The sequence below is a fragment of the Lissotriton helveticus genome, chromosome 5_1, assembly GCF_964261635.1.
Source record: "Lissotriton helveticus chromosome 5_1, aLisHel1.1, whole genome shotgun sequence".
Taxonomy (NCBI): domain Eukaryota; kingdom Metazoa; phylum Chordata; class Amphibia; order Caudata; family Salamandridae; genus Lissotriton; species Lissotriton helveticus.
This window is the reverse complement of record NC_136065.1, coordinates 507,746,365-507,754,244: the sequence shown is the minus strand read 5'-3', so window position 1 is coordinate 507,754,244 and position 7,880 is coordinate 507,746,365.

Genomic DNA, 7,880 nt, shown 5'->3' with positions numbered 1-7,880 from the left:
CCCGCCTGACAGCTGCAGCGGCTGCAGTGTAGAAGCGCTGCACGAGAACTGCACTAGTGCATAGCAGCACAGACGCGGGATGGATCAGCACAGCACCTGAACACCAGTGCAGCGTCGCATCAAAGCACCGCAAACCAGTCCAGCAAACACACAGCAGCGCTACAATGCAATGGCATGCCTCTGCTACCACAGCTGGGTCCGCTGGGTGATGCCCACGTGCCACATGTCAGATATCACTTCTCGTCTCTAGGACCGGTGGGCCGTAAAGCATCAGTGGCTGGTTCGTGTGCTCTTACCATTTTGTGAATTAAGAGGAACAGCACTGCACCCTCCCCTCCCCCCCCCCCCCCACACTACTCGCTAACAAAATACGCTATTTTTGTCGACGGCTATGTCCGTCCGCATGCCGACTACATCTTCCACTTACGTAGTTTGAATTTTTTCCAACATAGCGCCACACGTTGTAAACGTCTTCTAGGCGCTCGCATAAAGAGGCGAGGAGACGTCTTTAATCTTATTCCTATCAGCCAATCCTCCTGCTAGAGTATATAGGTAATTTCATTCTAACCTTTATATGGAGATTTCAGAAGAGTGGTGCATACCTTTGAGATGTTTTGAGCCTTTCAGGTGAGACCACCTATGATTGTATAAATCATAATCTGTCTGATTACACCACACATTTAATTTTTCTATGGCTTGCAGTGTATGTTCCAGCTCTTTCTCCTCTGACTAGCACTCGCTTCGCAAAAGAGTTTGGATCCGAGCTACGTTTGAATGGAGAGCTGCTATGAGCGGAGAGCTGCTACGAGCGGAGAGCTTGCCTCCAGCAACTGTAACACACTGTGTCCAGTGTCTCGTCACAAGATGGCTGCACAAGAACGCGGACCGTTGTTCCTTGGATTTCTTCTCTCTATCACCTGGTGCTGGAACCCTACAGACGTCACCAGCGTCGGATTGGTAACGGGGTCATTCGGGCAATGCGGGGCCCGAGTTCCACCCGAGGGCTGCTTTTGAGCAGCCTGGGGGTCGATTTGGGCGGTGTCTCTGTTGTTCGGATGCCGCCAGCGGCCCAGTGGGTGTCTGAGTGGCCTTTCTCGAGGGAGATGGGCACTCATTACCTCCCGTAAAGCAGCAACAGGTAGAGGTGTCACCCTTTTCTTTCGCTGAGCCTCCCATTAATGTAGGCATACTGAGCGGGGCAGGGGGCCTGGGCAGAAGTGGCCTCACTTGTTTTCAGGTGTGTTTCACTAGTGTAAACTGCTGCGTGCATTTTTTTACCGCCCCCCCCCCCTTTTTATGTAAAATTACACTGAAAGAAGTGATTTGAGAGAAGGTATTATGCAAATGTGGGCCAATTTTTTTTATGCGTGCCCGGGCCGATTTTTAATCCCAATCCAACCCTGGACGTCACCCAGCCCCCAGCTGAAGCCTGTAGCTCACTACTAACTATTACAAGTGTTGCAATGTCTATCGCACCCTTCCTTCTATTTCGGCATGTCAAACCTGCTAGAATGTAAATACTAGGAAAAGATCCGATATTTACCAGGTCATGCAGGTTTTAGTGCAGTAAACACCAAATCTGCATGTTATTATAACCCAACCCACACGACTCACCACTATTATTTTGCCTAGGTTTTAGCAACTGTAATTATATATAGCACCTAACGGCAGAGAACACATAGATGTGATTAGTATATTTATATCTGGGCATCTGCATGTATGGTTTATGCCATCTTTTTAATGGGTGTGGCATCTGACCAGAACTAAGACGCAAGCTTGGTTGGAGTGGTCTATACGGCCATCAGCAGTGGCGGCTGGTGTTGTGGAAGAGTGGCGTGGAGGTGGTGATGGGTCGGGGGACAAAATGAAAACATTAATAAAAGAAAAAACACACCTGCAGCCGGCTGCGCTCTCCTGCTCTTCTTCTCATAGGCAAAGGCTCCCAGAGTTCACGGCAGCCAATCCTGATGCTGCTCTCGTGTCAGAAGAGCAGAGTCAGGATTGGCTTGAACCTCTCAATCAATCAGGGTTTGTAAAGCGTGGCAATTCACCCGTGAGGGTCTCAAGGCACTGGGGGCGGGGGTGGCTTGCTTGACCGTCTGAGCCCTGGGGTTCAGTAGAACACAAAAATAACAGTTGGTTCTGTGGGGTGAGTATTATTTCTTCAAGCTATTGAACTAAACCAGAGTCTATTCATAGAAAGACCAATTAATCATAATAAACACAAACAGAAGAGCTGGATCTTGAGGTCCATCCTGAATTGGGTTAGCGAAGGGGGTTGTCTGAGGTGGAGAGGCAGGGTGTTCCAGGTCTTGGTAGTGAGGTCGGGCTTTTGTCTATAGTACGATAAAACAAGCATTGAATGCTTAAAAGTAAGGGTGAACAGAATGTGTTCTTTCTCATTCACTCTTACAAGTAAGGGTGAACAGAATGTGATGTGTTCTTTTGTTCACATCACATACAGTTTTCAGAGCTGCAGTTATATACCCACGGGCCACTCAGATTTGAGAAGAATCTCATGTTTTTGGGCATCTTTTTTATGGTTCCAAATCTTGAATCCTAAAATACCTGCCTCATAGTGAGAAGCCTAACTGATCAATATGAAAGGTACTATATTTCTCTGATGCAATGTTATTTTAATGAAAAGATGAACTGCACCGTTTATCTTCCATTGCCACATAATTTAGTCAACACTACCACATAACTCGGTCTTAATTTCACTGGCCCACATACAGAGAGAGAACAAAAGATGCGGTCAGAGTCAGACAACACCACGTTTAATCCTGCCTTAAGGCCCAAATGTGCTCCAAACGCATCAACATGCTATTTCCCAGAATCCTTTTGTAAACTGCGTCACATTCGTCCAGGCCCGAGCTCATTATTCCACTGCCAGCCAAGAGGCAGTGCCGCGCGCTGGTGTTTGGAGGACTGTCACGTACACTCCAGCACGTGACGGGCACGAGCGCTTTCCTGCTCCGTGAACCTGGCTGCCGCAGTGCACGTCCGAGAATGTCCTGTTCTCCGGCCACCCCTTCATTGCTTCCAGTCTTTGCTCCCCTGGCGTCATGCCTCAGCGGCAGCCCCACTCGGCGCCCACCACACCCTGCCCCTCCCCAGCCATGCTTAGCTGAAGCTGTGGGATGAGGTAATGCCCTTGGTACATAAAGTTGTGGAATGTCTGAGCCAAGGGAGGGCTGCCCTAGACAAACAGCAGTGTGCAGGCCAGGCAATAATGTATTCACGAGCTGCGAAGCAAGGGAGGGGGCGGGTGACGTCAGTGATAGCCGCCAGGGGTGCAGTAGGTCATCATCGGCTGAGGGCGCCTTTTTTGGCAGGGTCAAAGGGCAGACTAGCGGGCAACAAAGGGTACAATCTACCCATTAAACACGGTGATATAGCGAGGGTGCCAGGGACCCTATGGTCCCCAGCCCCTGCTGCTTAGGAATAAAAAACTATAAACGAGATGCACAGGGTCCTGCAGACCCTTGGGCCCTGGTGACACTGCACGTGCTGCATAATTTATAGCCGCGCCCCCGATTAAACAAGTTAATGATTTTATGCAGAGCACACGTATGTTTTTAAACTGTATAAAAGTATCCATATTTATACATTGCCCCCTGTTTTAAAAACCTCTAAGCATTAAGAGACACATAAACAATTTACGTTAAAAGCACTAGAAGGTGCGTGATTGCTTTAATATTAATATGCATATGCGAAGTGTGTAATATGCTAGTTATTAAACTGTCGAGCGTGGATGAGGGTCCTTGATTCCCAAGAAGTGAAACATTGATTGGGGGGGGGGGGCATTTTCCCTCCTACAACAATTGTAATAAATAGCATGTTATAATACTGGAAGACCAGATAACTAGCACTAAGACATGCTCCTTTAGCTTGATGGAAACATTGATTAAATTTGCCATGTTGAATAGAAGGGCGCTCTTTAAAATGATCAAAATATTACATTTTGAAATTATCGAGGAAGCAGACCAAGAATATATTACACAATTTAAAATAGAAATGATGAGCAAATAAAGAAATATAAATCAGAAATAAAGATGAAAAAACCCCAGATCATTTTAAGAGAAAAAACCAGACTACAACTTGCTGCAAGTGTATACCACTGCAAGATAATTTGATATGCCAAAAAAGGTTGCAAAAGTATATATCAAAAGGCAAGTGATGGTCAGGGGTTAAACACTGACTTGAGCACCATGTTAGAAATATCAGAGGCCAGCAAAAATATTGAATGAAGAACTAGATGCTCATTTTCGCACTTTTTTTAGATGAACTCGGGCGACATACCCAACCTAACAGAATGAAGAGGACGACAACTAAAGAAAATGGAACATTTACAACAACCAAACCCAGCTGCTGAATTCATACAAGATGAAGGAAAATGAGCAAGAAAGGGGAGACAGAGAAGGGGAACTAGCAGCAATTCAAAGAAAAAATAAGACTCATAGTTTTCCGTTTTTACTAATTTTTACAGATAAATACAGACAGAAAACATCGTGTTTCCTGTCTGTATTCCTTTTTAAAAACAGAAAAATACTGAAAATTGTGTCTCTTGTGCCTCATTATGCCGTCTTTCATGAATTCTAAGCAAACACTAAGCAGACAGACAGAATGGGGACTTACAGTACAGAATCAGAATTCCTTAAATACAGGCGCATGATAACATGCATTTGCAGTATAACACTACTATGCACCTATGGGTGTAGTGTTTTGTTATATGTGGCTGCTTAATTTGCTAAAACACGACGGCATCCATGTATGAGTGTTACGACTCCATTTATTCTCAAAACCCAAAATAAATACAGATAAATACCAATAAAATGGCCCAAAAATAAATATCAATAAAAAGCGAAGGAAATATTAAAAAAAAGAAATGCCATAAAACCAAAAGCCCTAATAATAATCAAAACCATGTACTGCAAAATATGAAAGAAAAGACTATATTAAACCTATAAGACCATCTTTGGACCAGAGAAGAAGAAGTATTACAATTAGGTCTTACATTTTGGCCAAAACACTGCTAGAACTATACACAAGCCAGCATACATACCTTCAAATTCATCAGAAAGCTGAAGTTGGCAAACAATTTTCAAGCTTACAAGGATGTCCAGTAAATGAGACAAAACATAAGAACTGCAAGAAGTGTTACAAGTCAAGGACTTAGAGACGGTACAAATATTGGCAGCATTGGATGTGCCATAAGCCTAAGAGAATAATACATTCGTAGAACCTTTAACCTTCACTCAAACACTGTATGCAACTGAACACAATGAACTCAAGAGAAAATCTATATATATATATGCCAAAACATATAATAGATGCAATTAAGTAATTCAGGACAGTATAATCATGGTCTTTAAAAAACGAAGGAAACATGACAGGCGTTAGACAGACTAACCAAAACAGAGACACAAAGTTATACATCTTGTGTGTAATGATAGCAATTCCATTTTATAACTCTTGAACAAGGGAGGAAATACTGTACTCACGACAACAAAAATGTTTGAATAAGAAGCTTACTACCAACTGAGCAACATGGAAAGTTACCAAATGTGTACAGTTGGGGAACATAGAGAAGAAATTAGGCAAGATTACAATAAACTCCTTGTGTGGAAAGTACGAGGGCTGATTGATTGTAAATATCATTATCTCAAAAAACAACTCCAACCACTTATTTGAGCCGTAAAATCTAAATGAACCTAACCAAACCACCAGGTTATCTGATAGTTTCATCCATAACTAGCTTGTGTGCCACTTTGTGCATCTACATGCTACCATACTTCCATGATACATAAGAGAAAGTGCAAACTTTATGCTCAAAAGCTATGACGTCCCTTGGCAAACAAATTCCCTCATTATAACATTAAATGCCACTGCTCTGTTTATACACATCAATCACCAACATGAAGTCAAGGCATGTGAGTATTTTCCAAATAGTAGACTACTGCAATATCATCAGCAAAATAGAATGATAAAGGATACCCTAATGAATACCTAGAAAAACATTTTATTACTTCAGAGCAAACTGTAGAGAGAAACATGGGGAACTGCAATGGGCACAAGGTTGATTCCCAACTATGCCAAACTATTGATGGGAAAGTGGGAAGAGAAAGTTGTGGATGGAGCAGATTGAGAATTACACTAAGGGCCAGATTATGAGTCTGACGGTCCTCGGACCACCAGACTCATGGTAGTGCAGCAGTGGAGGACCCAGCCACTACCGCACCCGCGTCCAAACGTCCGATTACGACTCCGGCAGTAGGACCTCACTAGGATCACTGGCTCTGCCAGGGTCTCTGTTCCCTGGCATAGAAGCGGCGGTCAGAGGCTGCAATATGCTTGGCGGGACCACCAGAGTCCCGCCAAGCATATTACGAGTTTTCTCTCTGCCAGGCTTTTCATGGCGGCTCCACCTCCATGAAAAGTCTGACAGAGAGGTAACAAATGTGGCCCTGTAGGCCCACCTGTGCATCAGACATATGTGGATGTACAGGGGGCATAACATGTGCCCCCCCTGTGTGCATGCACATGGATTCCTGCACGGCATGGACTTAGGATTCCATGCCGTGCAGGAACCTTGTGAGGCGTTTTCATTGCGGTGCCTTTTTGAAAGGCACAGCTGCCTTTTAAAGGGCACCGCAATGGGAACCGTTCTGCCGCCTGCCTGCCAGACTATGAATAAGTTATAATCTCGCAGGCGGGCAGCGTGAGCTTTGGCGGAGCAGTGTGGTGGTGGTTTGTACCACTTTGTCATGCTCCTCCAAATTCTCATAATTTGGGCCTAAGTGTGTGACAATATGGCACCAATACATAGAAGTTCTATTTCTAATTGTGTCAGAAAACAAGCAAGATGTATATCATCCTATTAAATAAAACAATAACAATAACCTGAATCTAACATTTATAGCAATAGGAACAGCAAAAGCATCCATTTCTCAGATGTTGAGATCAATGTAGAAAATAAAGCTCTGGAAACATCTATTTTGCAAGGCCACAGCACAAAACAGCATACGCAATGCAACAAACTCACATTCTCCTAGCAATAAATGCTGAATGCCATATTGAGAACTAATCTGTGTAATAGGAAACAGTAGTACTGACATGGCTTGCACAGATCAAAAAGACCAATGGCACAACATATTAATAAATGGAGGGTATTCGAAATCCCTATTGACAACAAGTCAAAGAAAAATACATTTGTTCTTTCAAAAACAAAGACAAAAAAGTGAGCAAGGAAACAAAACTCTTGATAATGGATTTCTGTTTGGAATCTAAAGTCATCACCAATATCTTCAATAAACATTGGACTATTCATCAAACATAAAATGCACTGAAAAATACAATTGGCAATAAAGCAGATATCTCAGATAGATGATCAAAATCCCTGAAGGATGAACTAATACATTGTTTTCTTAAAATTGACCAAATGTCAGAAGGCTCAACAAGACCTATTTGCTCCCTTGCAAATAACGTAATGCCTGCACCAACAGTGAGAACATGATGATCTTTTTCGGTACATTTTTGACATCATCTGTAAGACACAATAGAATGTCCAAGAATCATGTATGGTCAGCAGGCTTGAACCTGTAAAAGATAGAATACAGTAGAACAAATGAGAAATATAAAATAGACATTTTAGATATCTGGTGATGAGGCACTTCCACCTGGAGCACCTGGAAAATGCAGACATGTTGACATATTTTAGCATAGATATAATAGAGAATGCCATCAGAGGTGGTACCAAAACTTTGAAACTCTGACAGTTGAAGTCACAATATATAATTTCACTACAATCTAAAGTACCATAGGAGTGAACTATGATGAGAAACTCAATGTGCAGTTTGAGGTACATTGATAATGTCAAA